At 49.4% G+C, this 22286-nt stretch overlaps 4 non-coding genes across 4 annotated transcripts; 2 read left to right on the top strand and 2 right to left on the bottom strand.

The window, feature by feature from the left end:
* Positions 1 to 14555: 14555 nt before the first annotated feature.
* Positions 14556 to 14628, bottom strand: TRNAF-GAA. The gene has a single exon. It is a non-coding gene; the product is annotated as a tRNA-Phe (tRNA).
* Positions 14629 to 16119: 1491 nt separating this feature from the next.
* TRNAS-UGA lies at positions 16120 to 16201 on the bottom strand. The gene has a single exon. It is a non-coding gene; the product is annotated as a tRNA-Ser (tRNA).
* A 3465-nt stretch (positions 16202 to 19666) lies between these two features.
* Positions 19667 to 19748, top strand: TRNAS-GCU. The gene has a single exon. It is a non-coding gene; the product is annotated as a tRNA-Ser (tRNA).
* Positions 19749 to 21545: 1797 nt separating this feature from the next.
* Positions 21546 to 21619, top strand: TRNAT-UGU. The gene has a single exon. It is a non-coding gene; the product is annotated as a tRNA-Thr (tRNA).
* The last annotated feature ends 667 nt before the right edge of the window (positions 21620 to 22286 follow it).

Below are 22286 nucleotides of genomic sequence, written 5' to 3'. Positions count from 1 at the left end.
ATGTGGCCTACAAACTTAATCCAACTGACTTACCGTATCTTACAGGTCGCTTAAGCAAGAAAGACATTGAACGCATGGTCCAGGAAGCAGAGAAATACAAAGCAGAAGATAAGAAACAGCTTGATAAGGTGTCTTCCAAGAATTCTCTAGAATCCTATGCTTTCAATATGAAGGCCACTGTTGAAGATGAGAAGCTCCAGGGCAAGATCAGTGATGAGGACAAACAGAAAATCCTGACAAATGCAATGAAATTATCAACTGGGTGGATAATAATCAGGTATGTGAAAATTATAGCTCCATGAGAAGAATTTTCATCATCCAAAAACTGGAATTAAAAGCTCCAACAAAGCTTCCTGACTCATTTTAACCTGACAAGGAACACACTTATCGAAGTGTGCAGCAACAGATGGGCAAGTCTCCTGCCATTGTAATCTTAACTAGTGTCTTTTGTATTGTAATGGCTTACAGAAGGCAGCAGTACCAAAATCCAAGGTGGGATCCTAGTTTCTATGGGCAGGCTGTAGCTATTGGCCTAGATTGAGTGGCAGGAGATAGCTAATGGTCGCTATGACGAGAGTGACACCAAAGCCATTCGTAGTTTCCACCAGCAGTCGAAAGACTTGTGTTGGCTTAAAGTACCTTTCTTGGATGTCTGAGTGACCATAAAATCTTTCTAAAAGACTTGCCTTAATAAATGGATTTCTCCTGGTGGTACAAGATACAATGTCAGATCAGATTCTAGTTACCAACTCAGCTAAAAGAAAGGGATTCCTGAATATTTCCTTTCCTGAGTGGACATCTTGCACTCATGAATTGAATTAAAAAGCAATTCCTTGCCAAAACTGCTCTGACTGTCTCTTTGACTGGCCTATAAGATGTTAACGCTGTAGATTACATAGGTTCCAAGCTCTTTAGCAGTGGTTACTGTTAATCTGTAGCTTTCCTTCTGCTTAATTTTTTGTCCATATTTACACTTTGTTCTAGATTCTGAATTCCTCTATGTAGCTTGTCAAATGCCTAGCTTGGCATACTACTCTCCCCCACCTATCCTTGTCACCCAGGCAAGCGGAAATTGACTAATAGTGCAAGCCTCCCCCACCCCACATGGGGTTTGCATAAAGTACACTGTGGCTTAAGCTGCCATCTTAACCCTGACCCAAGGTAAATGGGAAAATATAAGCAGTAGGTTGGTTCTTGAGCTGGCTTTCCAGGGGCGCACTTGCAGTGAGTGTACAAATTGTTCTCTATATGTTCCAGGCTGCTGAGAGAGAAGAGTTTGAACATCAACAGAAGGAGCTGGCGAAGGTCTGCAACCCCATCATCACCAAGCTGTAGCAGAGTGCAGGAGGGATGCCTGGTGGCATGCCTGTTGCATTCCCTGGTGGTTGGAGCTGCCCGATCTGGAGGGGCCTCATCTGGACCTTGAGGAGGTGGATTAAATGCACAGGAAGCAACCTTCCACAGCTGGCTATTGTAATAAGAGGAGGCCCTGAAACAAAGCCTTGTATTAGAGGCCCAGTATGAAGCCCAAAGCCTGGACTAAAGTAATGGTCAAGACTTTACTAATGTAAAGCAGTTAAGCTGTGAGCCAGAGGCAGGCCCTGCTCACAGAAGCTGGCAAGGAAAGAGCAAGATACAGACCTAAAAGGTCCTGGACACCAGGTATCAGACAGTTCCAATACTTGCCCATTCCACACAGATAACAAGGAAGAGGCTGACCCATCCTGAAGATGGGCAAAGGGGTAATATGATGGATAGAGTTGTTTTGTTCATACCAACATGTGTACAAGGTGAGAGGCGGCACCTTGCTACGCAGAGGGGTTGTACCTCAATACGTCAGGACTGATGTATAACTTGTTTGTACCTGGGGATAAGAATGCATCCCTGGGGCAGTGGAGTGTCCTGCCACTGACTGAGCCGGTCCATTGTTGGGGGCACATATTTGTAGTATGTCCTGTAGAGTCTGCTGGAAACTATTACTGTGCTTCGTTTGACAATAAACCTGGCCGGGTGCCTTATTAGAATCTGCGGTCCTTGGAAGTTCTCTCAGGGTCTGCTGTCAGCTCTCTGCAGAGCCAGGGTAGCACACAGAGGGAACATGCATGCAGCCAACTGATCTGAACATTGAACAGAGCAGAGTACCACACTGGTGGCATCTGACACCCAGGGCCGGCTCCAGGCCCCAGCACACCAAGCGGGTGTGGGGGGCACTCTGCCGCTGGTCCCGCGGCTCCCATGGACCTCCTACAGGCGTGCCGGCAGAGGGTCCGTGGGTCCCGCGGCTTCAGTGGACCTCCCGCAGGCGTGCCGCTGTGCTTGGGGTGGCAAAATGTCTAAAGCCGCCCCTGCTGACAACAGCTATTTCTTAGCATCGAAGCAGTTGAAGAAAACTCCATTTGAGCTGCTATATAAATTGTTTCTGGGCATTTTAGGCATTCTAAATCCTTGAACATGTGCACAGGGATGGGAAGGTGAACACGATTGCACTTTATTAGGGGGTGTGTGTGTGTGTGTGTCCCACACCTATGTCTACGAACTTTTATGTAGCCTGATGCACAATAACGAATGGCATAGGGGTCTTCCCACAGACTAAGTACACCACAAGAGAGTGATATGCGTACATACCTGTCATCAGTGTGTACACACACGTGCACCTATGGATTAACTGTACTCTAATATTTCTGTGGGTGAGGAATGGAATCTTAAACTTTAAGTTTCAAGGGAATTAGGCTAAACTTGGTTTCCTTAAGTTTTATTCTTATTTTGTGTATTAGGTTTTGATTTAAGTTAGCCAAGTAAAACCCTAGTCAGCTTTAACAGCTCTTAGCATTTTCTAAGCACTGCATCCTCACTTAAGAATTGAGAAACCTGAACTGCAAGGCTGGTCCTGTGTCTCTAACCACCAGGTTATCAAGGAAGGGTGTGAGTACATTAACCAAAACTTTGTTGCATATAATACTATATTCTCATATGTAACTTTTTAAATAGCAGTAATGCAATTGTAACTTTGTAACTTTTGAGTATTTTACCATTTACTTACTAATATTGATTTTAATAATAATTCTTTTTAGCTATTTATGTCTCAGTTTGTGTTGCCTGTCATACCCCTGAGGGTCCTTTATAAATTCTGTGCAGACTAATTCAGGACAAAACTTTGATCTTCTGATCAAACAGATTGGTGAGCCTACACCCATACTTAATTATTAAGATCAAATAAAATTACATTAATAAACTAAATTCCCATATTATCCAACTATATATTAGTATACCTTAAATCTGGCTACAGGCTGGTGAGCCAGCCAGGAGTCTCAAGGAGTGTGTGACAGGGATTCCAGGCATCCTTAGACCCCCTGAAAATCTCACCTGAGACATAAGTAAAGAGTTAAAGTTACAAGGAGTTAGAGAGCAAGAGTTGTGTGTCTTGCTAACTCACTGTTAAGAACACAGGAACCTGATTTCCTGTGGCTGCAGCTTGGCAGCAAGACCAGTATTTCCATTGTTTTGTGGTTTAACTTAGTTTTGATGTATCAGTTTTGAACTTTATCTTGCAAGATAAAGTAGTAGTGATGTTGTTAAATGTGTTTAAGGGGCTTTGCTGGAGGTTGAAGTTGTAACGAATGGTACCGATTAAAAATATAAGCAGTAGCACTGGCCCGCTGACCCACACTGAGTGGTGGTGGGGCAGTTAATACATGGATTTATTAATTGCCACCAAGAGGCTGCAATAACTCAGAACTTGTATAGTTCTTCAGTCCCCACAACTCTCCCAGGGTGCACCTCTGATCCATCTGCCTCAGTATCCCCAGTTGTTTGGCAGGTCCCGACAGAGGGGAAAAGACCTTTCAATCAGCTATGAGCCATCAAGGGAAGAGAGGGGAACATGCCCCCCCCCCATCTTTTACTTGGGACTTATTGAACTAGGTAGAAAACCAGTTTGGGGTATTGTTTCCTCCTTCTGTGAAAGGATGCCTTCAGTTACAGAATAAAGCAACAGAACGTTCATTCTAGTTTATTACATAAGCTAGTGAAGTGTTAGAATTCAAATGAGTTCTATGTTGGGTTAAGGTGAGTGGAGTAAGGGCAAGAGTAGAGTCCGTTGGAATTGCCCATAGCATGGCTTTAGAAAACCTTGCCAGAAAATACATTCAGGAACATGGAGGAGGTTTAGAACAGCTAAAGAACAGCAAGATATCTAAGCATTGTAAGCATGGGGTTTTGTGAGTAATGTATTTGATGTAGAAACAAAGCAGAAAAAAAGGCTAAACTGGTGAAGAAAATAGCTGTTAAATGTCTGCTAATAGTTTGCTGGTGGAACCCTTCTGCCCTCCGAGTTGGCAGCAACAAGGGCCGGGTTCACTATCCAGGGTTCTGTTTCAATAACAATGCAAACCGGCTCGAGCCCCCACCCAGTGACCTGGGACAATTATCTACCCCCGGGCGCCTCTAGGAGGCAATACTTCCCACTGCAAGCACAGAGTCTGAGTGTAGCAAAAGCCTTGTAATAAAGGAGGGAAACAATGTGGCATCATGTGGGGGAAACACCACAAACAGGATTATAACACAAATCATGAGCAAAAGACCCATCTCCAAGTACATTTGGCAATGTCCTTTTCCCCTCAGGGTCTTAAGTCCAAATCACCCCAAAGTCCAACAACCCCAAAAGTCTCTGTCCCTGGTCAGTGCCACCCTAGAGTTCAAAAGTTCATTTGTAGTTTTACCCCCCCCAGCCTGGGTGGAAATGGGGGGGGGGCACACAGGGTGTAAAGGGGCATTTTATGTGGGCTGAGGCTAACTGCCCTGCCTCTCCATGGAGATCTGCTGCAGCCGTCACCATGAACAGCTCTGCTCTGCTCCACCAGCCCTCCCATGAACTACTCCAGCTGTCCACTCCTCCCTCGGCCAGGGTTTAGAGCAATACAACCTTTATTAAAGTAAAATAGTAAACAGGGTTTACTTTAAATAATCTAAATCTGTCCTAATTTTAGTATTAAATCCAAAGTTCTTAAAGATCCCATCAATAACCAAAACCTAAATGAAAATTGAAATAAACAATGTTTAATTTAAAACCCAAACATTAAGAAAACTTTGTTTTTAAAAACAAAACTAACAAATGCCATAAATTAATAATTTCAACATTTTATCAAAAAGGTGTGCTACTGCAGGATGAGAAAATAACATAAAATAAATAAGCCTGACCACTAAAGCCTCCTATAAAGGAATTGAATCCTTGAATACTGGCCAAATCTGTATAAAATATGTAGAATTATGTCAAAACTGGTGTTGCAGGTCAGCCATTCGAAGCCAGCAAATGTCAATTAAAAGCTCCATTCCAACTAAAAAAGACAAAACAACCCAATAAACCAAAACGGTCACAGCCTGAAACAAACCTACACAGAAGCAAAATTAAACCTTTGCCAACACTGGAACAAACAATGTAAATGTCTAATTCTAACTTCTTGTTTCTCCCAGGAGGAAAGTGTTTTGCATCCCAGTAACCAGGCTGTCACTGCAGCTTTCCTTTCACTAAATAAGATTTTTACCAAATATAATTTGCCCTCAGTTTTCTCTATGAGAAATTGAAATTGTATCTTTGCACTAGTATCCCAAGTGTGCACGTCCATCCTCAGAGTAGCCCCATCCCCTGAGCTCAGGGAGACTCCCAACTGGTTTGTGCATTTGTAACCTTGGGGCCTGAAGCTGATGAGAGAAAGGGAAGTGAGCGATCTTGAGTTTCTCACACACTGCTGGGAGCAGAGGGAATTGACTGAGTGATGTCCTGGCTAATTTTCACCTTGTTCTCTGCCAGCAGGCTCCACTGGAGAGCTGGGGAGTGACTTGACCATGGCAGCACCCTATGTACATTTTGGGGCCATTGGGGTGAAATGTGAGTACTTTTGGGGTTGGGACCCACATGAGAAGGGATGTGCACAAACTGGAGAAAGTCCAGCAGAGGGCAATAAAAATGATTAGGGGGCTGGGGCACATGACTTACAATGACCTACAGGCCATATCCTGTATGTTAAGCTAAGGCAAAGTGAGCATATCTATATTGTGACCTTTTACTCAGAAAGGAAACTTGACCTTTATCTTGTTACTTAAATAGAGAAGTACCCACGCCTGTCTAGACCAATCGACAATGGAGAATGGCATAAGGGGTTTTTCAGTGTTGTACCCACAGAATTAACAGGTACACCAAGAGGGAACTTATGTGCATATGTACATGTCATCAACACGCACAAACATACTAGCCTATGAAGTAAGCGTACCCTAACGTTTTGTGGATGGGGAATGAAATTTGGGCATAGGAGGAAGGATTTCGGCGCTTGTGCCCTATGAAAGAGGTAACTCCACCTCGCTAGAGCACGTCGCTCTATCATTCTAACTTACTTCCTCCACTCTCTGTCTATCTACTATCAGTAGGTGCCTGTACTTGTTCTTAAACTTTAAGTTTCAAAGTAACTCGGCTAAGCTCAGTTTCCTAAGTTTTTATTTGTTTATTAGGTTTTGATTATAAGTTTAACATAGTCAAGTGAACCCTAAGTAACATTAGCTTTTTCTAAGCACTGCATCTTTCACTCAAGAATTGAAAACCTGAACTGCAAGGCTGGTCCTGTGTCTCTTACCACCAGGTTATCAAGGAAGGGTGTGAGTATATTAACCAAAACTTTGTTGCATATAATGCCATATGTATCTTTTGAATAGCAGTAATGCAACTGTAACTTTGTAACTCAATTATATTAAATAAAATGTAAGCTAATAAATTAAATTTTCATCATATTTTCCAAATTAATATTATTAGTACACCCTAAATCAGGCTACATGGGACAGAGAATTGGAGTGCAGGGGGATGAGGGCACTGGCTCTGGGGGTGCAGGCTTTAGGTTGGGTTGGAATGATAGGTTCAGAGGGCATTAGAGAGCTCAAGCTTAGGGCAGAGAATTGGGCTGTTAAAGCTCTGTAACATAGCCAGTAAAATGAGAATTTAAACATGAGAAAGAAAAAGATCAGACTAGAACAAAAATGGTGGGGGTTGAAAAGTTTGAGATACAAGTAAGAAAAACACCCCCTACCCCAGAGCATTTAAGAACTAAATGAGAAATACCTCTCCCCGCTGCACCAACAACTCTAACAGGAGCTGACTGAGGAAGAATCACCACTTGCCAGCAGTTTGGTTTGGTCTGAATGGACCATGAACATCTCATTCCCACAAATCTGGTGTGTCTGGCCTGGGACAGGGGGGCTCCTCTCCTCTCCATTGGGGACATGGCGGGATGAGAGATGTGACAGGGCTTGATGGGAAATCATTATTTCCTGATCATGTGCCAGTCCTAGTCCTTGCTGACCCAAACAAACCGTTTATCCTGCATGCTGATGCCAGTTTGGAGGGCCTATGAGCACTCTCGTACCAGGAAGTGGAAGGCAAATGTAAATCTGTGGCCTTTGCCAGCTGAGAACTGTCAGACAGCGAAACTCGCTATCCCATCCACCAGCTGCAGTTCTTGGCCTTGAAATGGGCCATCACTGAGAAATTTTGAGACTACTTGTCTGCTGCTCAGTTTCAGGTATGAACAGAGAACAATCCACTGACTTATGTGTTAACAAGGGCTAAGCTGGATGCTACAGGGCAGAGATGGGTGGCTACTTTTGCTAGCCATAACTTCAGCATTCAATACCAATGAGTTGGTATAACAGGGAGTGTGATTTATCAGGACCACCAATTCTTGGCTGGGGAGGTGTAAGCAGGGTCAGAATGAACTCTACCCTGCCATCTGTTGGTGTTGTGTTGTAAAGGCATTTAGTTGCTGATGTGCATGGTCACACCCACCCCGCATTGCATGATGGGGGTGCTTGTCCAAATGGTGATTTTGGCTGCTGTGGGATCCCCAATCTCTTTCTTATTAGGGCAAGAGTAACAAAGTGTAGTGAACCTGGTGATATGAATCAAGGACAGTAGAACGGAATTTAGCAGTTCTTGATTTCTGGACTCACCAGAACCCACATGAAACTCAGTATACAAGGGACATGGGTTCCAAAGCAGAGTGAATTAAAAGAGATTGAAAATCAATATTTGCACTTAATACTAGGTTTCTTTTAAAATTTCTAAATGCAGATTTTATGATTTTTTTTCTTGCTTTAGTTAAAAAAATATAATTATTTATGATAGAGAACATTTAAAAACTTTGATGCTTAAGTGTACATTTTAGATACAATTTAGTGGGTTGTCTCTTATTTCACATAAAAGCCAAACCTGGCAGAATAGTTTAGCTGGAAGAAAAAGCAGAGCAGAATTGTTAGTCAATAGTCAGTGGGTGGGTTTATGCAAATACTAGACTCATGGACCGGAGGAGGGGCGGGGGGGGGCACACGCACCATCTCTGAAACTAATGCTTGCTACTTCACTCCATAACACCACACACAGAGCAGCCCTTTACCTCTCAGGACCAAAAGACACCGTGAAAGAGATCTAACAGCACAAGCTTACAACAAGCAACTGGAGCACAAACAACAATTTTAAGGATTCAAAACCACCTCTGTCTTTCCACACCAGGGACAACAGAAAGGACCAGCACCTGCAAGAGACCACCAAACATCCATTCCTACCTCCCACCCCATTTTGTCCTTTGGAACCAATGACCCGTAATGGTGAGTACTTTCCAGGACAGGGTGACGCTCTCAGGCCTCAAATGCCAGGTACAGTTACTCTGTCCTTGATCCGAAATCAACAGGAAAATACACTGGATTACTCCTGCCCCAATAAGAAAGAGACTGGGGATCCCACAACACCTGAAATGACTGTTTGGACAAGCACTCCCATCATGCAACCTGAGGTGGGTGTAACCATGCAAATGACATCAGCCCCAAAAGGCCTTGACAACACATCACCAACAGATGGCAGGGTAGAATTCATACTGACCCTGCCTCAACTAGATTGTGGCAAAGATTCCAAAACACCAAACATTAAACCTCACCAAACATGGGTCAATCCATCCTCATCGTCAAATCTGCTTGTTATACTCCACACCTGAACAGTAGCCCTCCTATGGACAACATACCCTCCTAATTCAGAGTCTGTACGTTAACCTTTACCCCAGTTGGGGCTATTGCAGATTATGTATTCCTTACGCCACCCGATCTTAAACAGAACTTCGCACCCTTGGATAAGCTGTACGTTGTTCCCTGAGCACCAGAAACTTCTACGCCTAAACTCTGTACTGCACATTTTTTCTTTGAACGTCATCTTAATAAAATGTTGACTTTTGTTTGAGATCCCGGCTCCTGTTCCTTTGCAAGGCGTGTGCGTCGCTCCGGGTTATAGTCTGCTAATACAGCGAGAGGGGGAGGATATAGCCAGATGCGCCGCCTGCTGCAGACACGGATCCAAGGCTGAACCTCGTCCCCACAAGCTGAAGGCTTAACTGAAAACAGTTTAAGAAGTGCTCCTGCCTCCGGCACTCAGCTACCCAGCTCCCAATGGGGTCCAAACCCCAAATAGATCCCTTTGCCCTGTAGAAGCTGTAAAATCCTGTGACCAGGGCAGCAGCCTAGCAGCCTGCACATCTGTCTGCCAGCGAGAGCACGTAGGGCACTAATCTGGATAGTGGCAGCTGGGTGGCAGGGGGAGGGTGTAAAAACCAGCAGAGTGGTGCAGCGGGAGCGTGCTGGGCCCATAACCCAGAGGTCGCTGGATCGAAACCATCCTCTGCTAGGTGAGCGCTTGTTTCTTTTCCCTCTGGGCCTTCAAGCCAGGCGGTGACCAGCAGAGCACCAAGAGCCTAGGCCATGAGGCAAGAGGTGGCTGAGGCGAAGCGGCGGCCTGCCAGGGAGCTCCCTGGCACCTCTGGCTGCCTGGGCTGAAGGCAAGAGGCAGGTCTGGGCGTGGCGAGGGCCTCCTGTCCTGGAAGGAGGCTGCAGTGCTTCCTGGTCCCCTTTTCCCACCACCCCGGCAGGCGGCTGCTGCGGGAGAACACGAGGGAGGCTCTGGGGGCGCTAGGCAGCGCTGTGTGTGTGGCTGTCAGGGGAAAGAGCCGAGGCTCCGGACTCGACCTGCCATTGACTCGCGTGGCTCTGCGCGGCCGTCAGCCGGGGCGGGCCAGGCTGCGGACTTGACTCAGGCTTGGGCCGCATGGCCGTGCTTTCCTGACGAGGCATGAGGCAGGCCAAGAGCTTTGCACAGCGTACAGGGAAGTGGGAGGGAGGCGTCTTTGAGCCGGCCTGTCTCCTCCGCTTCACCCTTTCCGCTGAGGCGGAGGCGGAAGGGAGCGAAATGGTCCCGGCTGAAGGTTTTGCACTCGGCCTTGAGGATTAAACCTGAGCCTCCGGCACGGCTGCTGGGAGATGCGCTTTTGCAGCGCGGCCCCGACACTCTTGTAGGCAGCAGGTGAATCCACTGTGTCCAGGAGGGAGCCTTCGAGGCGGCAAAAGGGGGACATCACAGCTCCCAGCAGACCTTGAGGAGCCCATGAGGAGCCTTCAGTGGCATCCCTGGGGGAGCATAACCCCCCCTCCTTTCCATTAACAGCTGAACTCACTGACCCATGATACCACAGAGACACCTACCAGCAGCTGGTTTGCCAGGGCCGCTGCCCAGCACCCTGCAGCGCTTCCTGCCAGTGCCAGAGCTCACCAGGCGCTAGCCTGGAGCCAGGGCCGCTAGGCGCTGCTGAAGAAAAGCCAGCAGAGTGACACAGTGGAAGCGTCCTGTGCCCAGCACACAGAGGTGGATCAATCAAAACCCTCTTCTGCCAGCACCAGGCCTCCTGCTTCTCACACTGGGCCTGCAAGCGAGGGGGCGGCTGGCACAGCACCAAGAGTCTAACCTGTGAGGCAGGAGGCGGCTGATGCCCGTAGCCTGCTGGGGAGCTCCCAGAAGTTATTAAGGGACAGAGACTCCTCAGTGCCCTTAGTAACAAGGGTTTGGGGTTCCCCAAGGCCAGTAAGGGGGTCACTATGTCTGTCTTATAACCCTGGGTGTCAGGTCGCAAGTCTAGGGGCTTGGCTACACTTGCAAGTTTGAGCGCATTAAAGCAGCCCCGGGTGCCCTAACTCCTGAGGTGTCCACACTCGCAAGGCACATGGAGCACCTGGGCTCTGCAGCTGGAGCGCTCCTGGTAATCCACCTCCATGAGAAGCATAAAGTTCACTTTGCCTCGGCTGAAATGCCCAGGTGTGAGTGTGACGACGTGTTGTATTACTGCACTGTGACTGGCCTCTGAAAACGTCCCATAATCCCCTGAAGTCAAGTGCCCACTGTGGTCATTGTTTTGAAATCGGCATGCGGATATTCCCTTTCAAAGCTCTGTTTCCGACAGCCGGCTGCTTATCTGCTCCGGGACAAAGCAACCATTACTGGGGAATGCTGCTGCCGATGATGCAGGGTGTGTGTGTGAGAGAGAGAGGTGGGGGAGGGGTGGTCTGCTGCTGTCCGAACACACAAGACAGCATGCTGACACACTCTCAGACCCCCAAAACACACTGTCTCTCCCCCCACATACACACTCCACCCTGCCCCCATTTGAAAAGCACATTGCAGCCACTTGCACACTGGGATAGCTACCACAGTGCACTGCTCTCTGTGGCATTTGCAAGAGCTGCTAGTGTGGCCATTCCAGTGCACTTGCAGCTGTCAGAGTAAACACACAGCAGCATTTTCCTGCTGTGGTCTCCGAGGGCTGGTTTAACTCCCAGCGCCTACATCTGCAAGTGTAGCCAAGCGCTAAATTTGCCAGGCCAACCTACATAACACCTAACATATTTGAACCTCTTCTTTTCACACGGTTGCTCAGTCTCATGGGCTGCTTTGTCTCCAGACAGATCCATTCTCTTTCAGAACAGCCTTGCTCTTTCTGTCTGTGTCGGAGTAAACACTCCCCTTCACTCTATTCTCAGACAAACACTAGTATTAACTGTTTGCTACTGATGGGTTTAGAAAGCATTTGTCAAATGGAAGATTCTGTTCCTGGAGGACTGTTCTGAAGATCCAGTACTTTATACAAGAAGAGAGGAGTTTTTCACCCCGGATGGGCCTTGAACCCACAATATCTGGTTTAGGAAGCTAATGTTTTCGCCATTAGGCCACTGAAGAGCAGTAGAAAGGTTGATGGAAATTCCCTCATAATTGCACATTTCTCACATTCACTCAGAAGCCAAATACCCCATTTAATCGCCTTACAGAAATGTCTGTATCCCCTGGCAGCGAGGCAACTGGGCAGGTCGCTGACAGAGCTGAGCACCACCTTTCTGCCAGCCATCGTTAGAGAAGAACCCCACCCTGGAGTCACCCCTCCCTCCTTCAGCACCTCCACGGCTGTGGCTCTGAGTGGTAGTAGGATGATTAGGGGGTGAATCCGGGACTGGAAGGGGGGTGAGGTCGGCCTGTAAGGAGTAACCAGGTGGGGCTGACCCAGGGGGAGGCTGTGGGCTGCTGGTCAGTTTAGATCAAAGCTGCACAGCGACCTGACACCCAGGGTTATACCTCATCAGGAAAGCGCGCCATGCGGCCCAAGCCTGAGTCACGCCCGCGCCTGGCCCGCCCGCTGACGGCCGCGCAGAGCCACGCGAGTCAATGGCAGGTCGAGTCCGAGCCTCGGCTCTTTCCCTGACAGCCACACACACAGCGCTGCCTAGCGCCCCAGAGCCTCCTCGTGTTCTCCCGCAGCAGCCACCTGCCGGGGTGGTGGGAAAAGGGGACCAGGAAGCACTGCAGCCTCAGGCCAGGACAGGAGGCCCTCGCCACGCCCAGGCCTGCCTCTTGCCTTCAGCCCAGGCAGCCAGAGGTGCCGGGAGCTCCTGGCAGGCCGCCGCCTCACCCAGGAAATAAGGAAAAGGGATGAATAAAGAAGTCAGGAAATAACAAGGAATGAAGCAACAAAGAATCTGTGGCACCTTATAGACTAACAGACGTTTTAGCATGAGTTGTGGTGAATACCCACTTCTTCGGATGCAAGAATAACTCTGAGCGGTATCCGAAGAAGTGAGTATTCACCCACGAAAGCTCATGCTGCAAAACGTCTGTTAGTCTATAAGGTGCCACAGGAGTCTTTGTTGCTTTTACAGATCCAGACTAACACGGCTCCCCTCTGATACAAGGAAATGAAGAGGTTTGTCGAACGGGTTTCTGCCCCATTTACCATCTTCTCAGCTACCGCTCAGAGTTAAAGACCTAGAGTCGACCTATCGGCATAAGTACAGATGGTTGGATGGGAATTAAAAGGAGCTGCTGTCACAAGTGTTAGGTGCCTGCAAGCAGCATGCAGAGCGTTTAAAAACACCGCAATTAGAGGCTCAGATGAAACGTTTGCCCTAAATCAGAAGCGACAATAGGACGACCAGCAGAACGCCACTCTAGGTACATGGCAGAGTAATGGAGGCCGTTAGAGGCAAAAAGTCATTCCTCAAAATTTGGAAATCAGATCCTAGTGAGGATAATAGGAAGGTGCACAAACTCTGGCCTGTTAAGTGTCAAAGTGTAACAAGTCAGGCCAAGAAAGAATCTGAGAAGCAACATGCTAAAGACACAAAAGCTAAGCATAAATCCGGTCAATGCGAGTCCTGGCCTGTCCCCGCAGAAAGGTGAACCCCCTCTGTGGCTGGAGTGAGCTCCTCTAAGCTGACCTCACTACAGACCTGTGCCAGGTAGTGCTCATTGTAAAAACGTTTCCTCTGAAGGTTGGGAAAACGGGACCAGCGGTGCTCAGGCCGGCTGACATAATTAAAATCCGCCCCCCCCAACAACAAACATCATGCAGCCCAGAGGAAGGGAGCCTTTGATCTTCCCTCTCATGCCTTAACTGGGGACCATACACACTAATATAGCAGTAACCAGTGCCACAGAGCACAAAGCCACCAGTAATGCCCTCCCTGGTCAGAGCTCCCCCACCTTCTGTACTCGCACCGCGAATGTGAAAAACAAGACTCCAGCCCCATCGTTCTTCCCTGGCCAGGAGGCCCTTCCTCCAATCACCCTCTGCCTATTGAGCTACCCTAGAGTTGTTAATGTGCATTTCCTGAACACCCACCATGGCCAAGTCCAGCTGCTCCAAGGCACTGAACATCAAGCGCCTCCTCCTGGGCCCCCAAATCCCTGCCACCTTCCACACGGCCACTTTTACAGATGCCCCTTCCCTGGTACTGCCCTTGCTCAGCTGCACAGAGGAGCTTCCATCCCCAATCCCTGCCTGTCACTGCCCAGCAGCCCTCTGGCACCATTCCTGAGGGTCACCCTGCCTTGCTGTCTTCCTGCCATGTTGGGAAAGACAGATCCCATCTCTCCTTGTTAAAAGTCAGGTGGGCCAAGTAGGGGCAGAAGCCCATTCTATGTTTTCCTACTGCAGAGCCCAAGATCAGAGACTCACCATCAGTGCCACCCACAGGGGAGGCAAGTGGGGAAGTTTGTTCCAGACCACAGGGGCCCCATGAGAATACAATGTTGCAACTTTTTTAATGGAAGGGGCCCCAAAATTGCTTTGCCCCACAGCAGCTCTGCTCACCTTGGGTGCAAGTACCACTGGGCTGCCAGAGAACAAGCTGCCCCCCTGTACAAAGAGAATAAAAGAACCTGTCAAAGCCTGGGATTGAACCAGGAACCTTTAGATCTTCAGTCTAACGCTCTCCCAACTAAGCTACTTTGGCAGCCATGGAGCAGTATTTTGGCCTGTTGCTTCTCTGCCCGGGATGTTTTTGCAGCAGTTGCACACAAACAGGACGTCATTGGGAGCGGCCCATGAAGACAAGACATGCTTTTGCCTGCCTTGCTCAGCTTGACTTGCTGCCTCACCCCGTTCCTGCCCTAGTGGCCGGGTTGACCTGGTGGGGGAAGGGGACTGGGGGCCAGTGGCACGGGGAGGAGGTTGAGCTGGACCCTGAGCTAGACTAGACCCTGGCAGTGAGAGTCTGGCCACCACCTGCCGCCCCACCCTGTTGTCCTGGCTTCCCCCACTGGGCGTCATTTCTGGAGGGAAGTGGGGCTTCTGCCTCCCCTCCCCGATTTTCACACCGCAGAGGAGTGCGGACAGGAAAACGAACGGCTGCTCCACACCCCCACCGGAGGAACCCGGCGCCCTTAGCTGTGGGGAGTAAGAAGTGGCTGTTGGCTGACAGGGCCTGTCCCGAGGAGCTGGAACAGCAGCTGCCGCCTCCCCCTCGGCTCCAGGCTATGGGACTTGCTCATTGCCTGGCTGCATGGGCGGCTGCTGCCCGTGCTCTGGAGAGCGTCTGTATTGCTCTGTCAACCCCGTCTTCACTGAGCCAGTCTGGTAAGGTCCCAAGTGCCCTCCGGCCTGGCAGCTGAGAGTCTGTGCAGACATCAGCCCCTGCCAGCCCCACAGGCAGCAGCAGCGCCAGCCCCCCAGCACCACAGGGGCACTCGATGCACTTCCTGAGGGGAAATGGCTCCTTGGCGTCCAGCTGCTAGAGTGAGAGCCAGGAGAGAGCAGTGTCTGGCTCACCTTGGGGGAGACAAGAGACCTGGTGAGTGCGGATCTCCCTCAGCCCCCCCCACAAGGCTGGTCAGTTTTATTGTCACTGTGATAGTCGGTGCTTCCCTTCAGGGCCGGCCCTAGAGGGATCCGGGGTATGGGACAAATCCCCCCTTTCCTCCCCAGGCCCTGCCCCCCACTCCACCCCTTCCCCAAGCCCCCACCCTGTCCCATCTCTTCCCGCCCTGCACCTTCCTGCCCCATTCCTCTCCCTCTCCCACTCTCCCTGCTCCTCCCCAGCGCCTCCGGCACCCCCCTGAACCGCGGGTCACGGGCCCGTGTGCGGAGCTTGTCCGCACGGCCTGTAGTGGGTGGGGGGGGAGCTGGCTGCCAGTGGGTGCTGAGCACCTTTTGTTCGCTCTGGTGGGTCTGCAGCCCGTAGCTCCCATGGAGTCGCTGACTCACATGCTAGAGAGAGGAGCAGAACCAGGGCTATGGCTGATCTATGGGGCACTAGGTGAGTGGCAGAGGCTTCAGGTGCTGAGAGTTTGCCTGACCCTCAGGTACACAGTGTGCGGGAGTGTCCCAGGCATCTCGATGAAAGGAGCAGAACAGAATTTACTTGGGGTGGGGAGAGAATTGAGAGTGTCTCAGGGGGTTGTACAGAGGTATTGCCCGGGTGAGAGACTGGCTAAAACACAGGCCTCGCTGTGAGCAGGATTTGAACCTGCGCAGGGGAACCCTATTGGATTTCAAGTCCAACGCCTTAACCACTCGGCCATCACAGCTGTGAGCACAAAACTGCCCCAATGCCAGAGAAACTGGTAAAGAATCACAATGCCCAGGCGTGAAGTCATCTGAACTACAGGATTCCCACAGCAAACCTGGCTCCCAAAGCACAGGGGGGATTTGGGGTTTGTTCTGTTTGCTTAGCCAGGTGCCACAGGAGTCTTTGCTGCTTTTACAAATCCAGACTAACACGGCCCTCTGATACTCCTAGTGACACTCTCCAATGGATCCCCATCCTCCACCCACCTTGAGCTAGGTAGGAGCGGATCATCATTATCCCTACTTGAGAGAGGGAGAAGCTAAGGCTGAGAAAGGAGAATTGACTTGTCTTAGGTCACACAGCCAGCCAGTGGCAGAGTTGGGAATAGGACCCAAGAGCCCTGATTTTCAAACTAACCATCAGATCTTGAATTTCAAACACTGAATGACCTGAATAAAGTGCTCTCAGATGAGCTCCAGACCAACAACAGTGCACAGTAATTATTCAGCAAGTATTTGAGGAGAACTGCAATGTTAGAGAGAATCATGAACTGCTCAGAGACCATTAATGCAGCAAAGCAGCAAAATTTGTCAACATATAACAGGTTCTGACTTATTTCCTTGGTCTTAAAAGAGAACAACAAGGACCTGAGTCTCCTCCCTGTCAATAACCCCCTGCTCAGCCAATCAGGGTAGAGACTGAGGACGGGAGGCTGAGGGTTCTCACCAGAGAGCCCAAAGGATGGCCCAGGTCACTGGTGGGGATCACTGCCCGAGCACTATTTCAGCCCCACATTTTTGGGTGGACCTCCCACAGTGGGAGCTGCAGAGCACTCCCCCGCAACACACACACACACACACACACACACACACACACCGCTCCTGGTGTTGGGAGGGGAACAGGTGAAAGGACAAAAGAAGCAAGAGACAAAGAGAAAGGAGGAAGGGATGGATGGAGGAAAAGGTGAAACAGAAAGGACAAACCCTAATGTCCCCACTGATTCTATGGGACAAAATCCCAGGTGCGGAATAAAATTCTGCCTCCTTAAGTTTGTGTTTTCCATGCCTAGAATTCAACTGTCACCAGATGGATCAGACCGAACAGGTTTCAAACCTCAAGGAGGCTCTTACCTTCTAAACAGGGATGGCTGTTTTCTAGTAAAATCATGAAAAGGGAAGGAGAAAACTCAAAAGAGGTTCCTCCTGGCGCTCACGTGCCTGAACCCGAATACTCTCTCAGTCCTCAAAGAGAGACCTGGAGAAGGAGACTTGCTGAAGCAAAGCCACAGGGGTCTCTGAGGTTTCCCTGGTCCCTCACCCCTGTCCTGCCTGGCTGATGTCAGCATCTCTCTGTGAGGTCACCACCTCCCCACCACCTTTGACCAATAGTCTGAGGTCCTGCAAAAGGCCTTTGTGATGTCACTGCCACACCCCTCCCTTGCTGTGCTAATGTCCTGCCCCTGCCCAGGCACTTTGGAGGTTTAAGCTACTCCCTGTGGATCACCCACTCGAGGAGCATTCGTTCTAGGCAGCAAGCCGGCTAGACAGGAAAACATCAGATGCTGCTCCCAATGCTACACTCAGCTTTTCAGAAATTAGTCGCCTTTATGGCCAGAAGAGACGATTAGAGCATCTAATCTGACCACTTGAGGATCACTTGAGCTGCAGTCAAGCACTCTACCGCTGAGCTATACCCCCACAATGACCTGAGTAGGGAATCGTGATTTTCAGGACTTTGAAGGACAAACCCTGATTCATCGAGCTCCTTTGCCATTCCCAGACCACAGGTGGTTTTAAAAATGGGGTTTGATTAAACTTCTTAAATGTGGCAAACACCACAGCTTGCACACCCACCGATATAGCTTCTCCCACTGACATAGCTGCCACCTCTTGGGAAGTGGATTAACTACACCCCCAGGAAAACTCTCTCCCTCAGCATAGAGCAGTGGTTCTCAAGCTGTGGGGCAAGACCCCAAAGTGGGTCATAACCGTGTTTTAATGGGGTTGCCAGGGCTGGCGTTAGACTTGTTGGGGCCTGGGGCTGAAGCCAAATTTCTGAGCCCCACCACCCAGGGCTGAATCCTTCAAGCTCTGGTTTTGACCTCCCCTAACTGGGGCAGGGCTCAGGCTTTGTCTTCCCTGCCTCTGCTCAGTGGGGAGGGGCCTGGTCCCTCTTTCCAGGGCCATGGAGTAAGTTTTTTTTGGGCAGAAGGGGGTTGCAGTGAAAGGAAATTTGAGAAACGCTGGCATAGAGCCTCTGAATATGTCTAGACTTGGCTCCCTGTGGCAGATCAGACACGGAAAGTACAGCCATGGAGACACCACACACCAGCCTTGCCTAACAGGCAAGAATCAAACCTCCACAGAAAGACGCCTGTTGCTTTCTAACCCATCTCCCTAAGCCCTCAGCCACCAACACTTAACAAAGGGGCTTTTCTACACGATGGTTCTGGTCTCACTGAAGGGTCATTTCCAATTGTTTGCTCAGACCAGCATTAGGGAAAATGGTGCCCTGGGCAAAGCTTGTACTTTGGCACTTCCCCATTGCCCCTGGACGGTCCCCACTCCCCCTTTACCGCTAGCTCCTGCACTCCCACCCCTTGCACCTCCTTCACCCCTAACTCCTGCCCCCTCCTGTGCCCCCTTTGCCCTTAACTCCCTGGGCCACCAGCCATTGCCCCTCTCCTGCAGCCCCTTCACATGGCTCCAGTGCTGGGGGCCCGCACTTGTTCTCCCTTTCCCTGGGCTTTGGCATCACTAGCCCCTGCTTAGCGAGTAGGGTTCAGTGGTTCCCAAAATGTGGGGCATGACTCCTAGGGGGACACAGAGGAACATGCATGGGGCACCTCAGGGCCTGAGCCAGCCCCCATGGAGGAGCAGCACTCAGCCCCACTCTGCCCCAGCTCTTCCCCAACCCCAACGTCAGCCTGGGGCTCTGGCTCCCAGCTCAGCCTCGACCCCTTACCCTGTCTGCACCCCTCTCCCCAGCAAGCAACAGCCCCACTCCCAGCCTCAGTTCTTGACTGCGGCTTCCAAGGCCACAGCCATGGCTAAGAGGGCACAGAGTGAAATGTTTGGGGACCACTGGTTTAGGTGATGTTCTCAATCACTTCTATGAAGTCCAATAAAAGCTATTCCTCACCCACCCACCCACCCTCCATCAGGACAGTCTAGGTATGTTCTGCTGCCCTTCAATCATGCAGGAAGGATAATAACATTTCATTCCATTGAATCCTAAAGTGATTTGTAACCCACCACCAGCCGAAACTGGTCATTTTGGGAAAGCGGCCCCATCATGCTGCATACCTAGGCAGAGTAGGTGTGTCTGTGCAAACACGCTCTGTTCCTGAAGTCTTTCCCCAGCTCCTCACTAGATGTGAGGGGGAGCTCATTCAGCCCCTGCTTCTGCGTAGTATTTAAAAACTCCTTATTGGCCCTAGCTCTGCTGGCCTTAGATTTCTCCTCCTGTCCCTTTTAACAGCTCAGATGAGGTGGCTGAGTGGTTAAGGTGATGGACTGCTAATCCATTGTGCTCTGCATGCATGGGTTCAAATCCCATCCTCATCGGATGCATTTAGTTTTCACCCTCCTTTGTAGACAACCATCTCCCCTTTGGTACAATGACAGCTCAAACGATCTTGCTTCTTGCAAACAAAAACCTTCTCAGAAACTCAGAACTCCCTTGCTTTAAATAAAATGTCTAAATCCCAGATTTCTTTAAAAAAGAAATTCTCTAGTGCTGTATTTCTTAGTTTTTATCTCAAGAGGTAACATCCTCATCTTCTCCCCAAAACACCCTGGTACCTGCCAAAATTATTAAAATAACATCAACTCTAGCAAGGCCACAACAGTGAACAAGAGCTAGTATCTAGGAAAAGATCTTCTTAAGCAGGAAACTCAAACATTTTCTCCTGCTTCCCTTGGCCAAGTCTGACTGAGAAAACAAAATTCCCAAACTGAAAATTTTCTGCTGAAAAACTAATACTAGTCTGTTTGGGGACTTTGGTTTGAAAGTATTATTGTTATTATTCTCTTCTGATTTCTGAGTCAGTTCAGTTCAGTCTTTTTCCTCCAGGTGTGTTTCCAGCTGCTGAGTTGTGGGGGAGAGAGGCCAGGTCATGATGTCTCTTCCTCTTTCATAGTTTCCTCTGACTTGCTAGGAAGCTCCTTTGCTACGATGTGAGTCAATCAGTGTCCATTGTCGCTGTGCTATCTCGGAGAAGCCTGCATTGTACACGGTTCCTGGGATGGTCCTTGGGAGTGTGGATCCCTTCAATGGGCCAGCAGCGAGTCTGGCTCCTCCCTTGTCGCACCTGAAAGTCTGGTGGGGGGCATTTCCCAACCTCATAACATATCTCAGTAACGCACACAGAGCAAAACTTCATAACTTCCCAACCAATGCGAGCACACAATCCAACACGATATTAATGTTCAACAGATCAAGACTTTTGAAATGACACCTCACCAGGCAGACTTTGTACGAACCATCTCATCATTATATGAGAGTGGTGAATATGGGGCTTGCAGGGTGCTGCTCTGAGCACAGCGTGCCACACCTGGGCTTACATTGCAATGGAGACGTACCCTTAGAGTCCATCTCTCCTGGGATAAAGATGGCCCACACCTGACTCTCTGCCAATCCCCACTGGGCCCTGAGAAGTGTTGTTCGTGTTTGGATTCTATAAAGCAGAGGAGCAGATGAAGTTTTGCTCCCAAGGTGTGTGTGTGATTCTTTGGACAGGTCTACACTACAAAATTAGGTTGGTGTAATTACATGACTTAGGCTGGCAATGCAGTTCTATCAACCTAATCCCGGTGTAGATAGCGGCTCAGCTGTCAGAACTTTCTGGAGCTATGAAAGGGGAGGTACCCAGCCTCTGTAGCAGGAATGCAGGGCAGGTGAGTTCACGGCAGGCATGGAGGGATACTGGTGGAGGCCAGTTATGGTGATATAATGACCAGCAGCATTTACACTGACATTTGTCACTTTAAGTTTGCTGCAAAAAGCACTAGGCCTCTCGTCGAGGTGGTTTTATTTTGTCACCAAAACAGGGCAATTTTGTCGCCAGACGTGGTATTGCAGTGTGTGCACCAGCCACAAGCTGCTGACCGAGGGAGCGTTGTGTGTTTTTCACGCATCTGAGCAATATAATGATGCTGAAGTAACCTTGTAGTGCAGACCTGGCCAAAGATTCTCTCTCTCTCACACACACACACACACACACACACACACACACACATTGCAAGGAAAACGTCACCTGCTCCTCTGCTTTGCAGAATCCAAACACAAGCAAAGCTTGTCAGGCCCCAGTGGGGATGGCAGGGAGTCAGGTGTGGGCAGACACTGTGCTGTTGCCACAGGCAGGCACCATGGCTTAGCTGGCTAAAGCACCTGTCTTGTAAACAGGAAATCCTGGGTTCAATTCCCAGTGGTGCCTTATTGACTAACTCTTGGGCAACCTGGTATTGGCTACTGTGGGAAGACAAAACACAGAGCTCTTTGGTCCAGCCCAGTATAGTTGTTTAAATTATACTCACAGGCACTGATAACAGACTTACTGAAAATTTGGGAGTTAAGAGCTGATAGGTCAGTGTTCCAGCCTGTCACAGATGACCCCCCTCCCTCTGGGACAGGGGCAGGTCTGGGCTCTCACACTGAATGGCTCATTGTGGCTGGCAGAACCTGTGGGCAGCTTGTTTAGTTTGCACCGAGGGTTGAGTCCTGCTTTGTGCACCGTGTGTGAGGATGAAAATCCTAAACTGCCCTTTGAAATAACGAATGCAGCAGGACGTGTTATTGTCTCTGCCCCAAAGCAGACAGACCAATGGAGAAATGCCATTGAGTCCAGGCTAATACTCCACTGCCATTTTACCTTGTTTGCTTGCTAAACTCCCTCCCAACCTTGAGGGCTCCCAGAGCCCGGTATTGACCCTGAGCCGAGAGGTCTACGCTGCAAATTTACCACCCCATGGCCCTAGCCTGGGAGCCTGCACTGGCACGGGACAGCGCTGGGTGTTTCATTGCAGTGTGGACATAGCCCAGCATTATGTCTACACTGCCATTAACACACCCAAGTCACTATTCTCAAACCCTGGGTCAGTTGA

This window comes from Mauremys reevesii, unplaced genomic scaffold, assembly GCF_016161935.1.
Source record: "Mauremys reevesii isolate NIE-2019 unplaced genomic scaffold, ASM1616193v1 Contig83, whole genome shotgun sequence".
Classification (NCBI taxonomy): domain Eukaryota; kingdom Metazoa; phylum Chordata; order Testudines; family Geoemydidae; genus Mauremys; species Mauremys reevesii.
The sequence above is the reverse complement of the archived record's forward strand: the minus strand, read 5'-3'. Positions and strand labels throughout refer to the sequence as shown.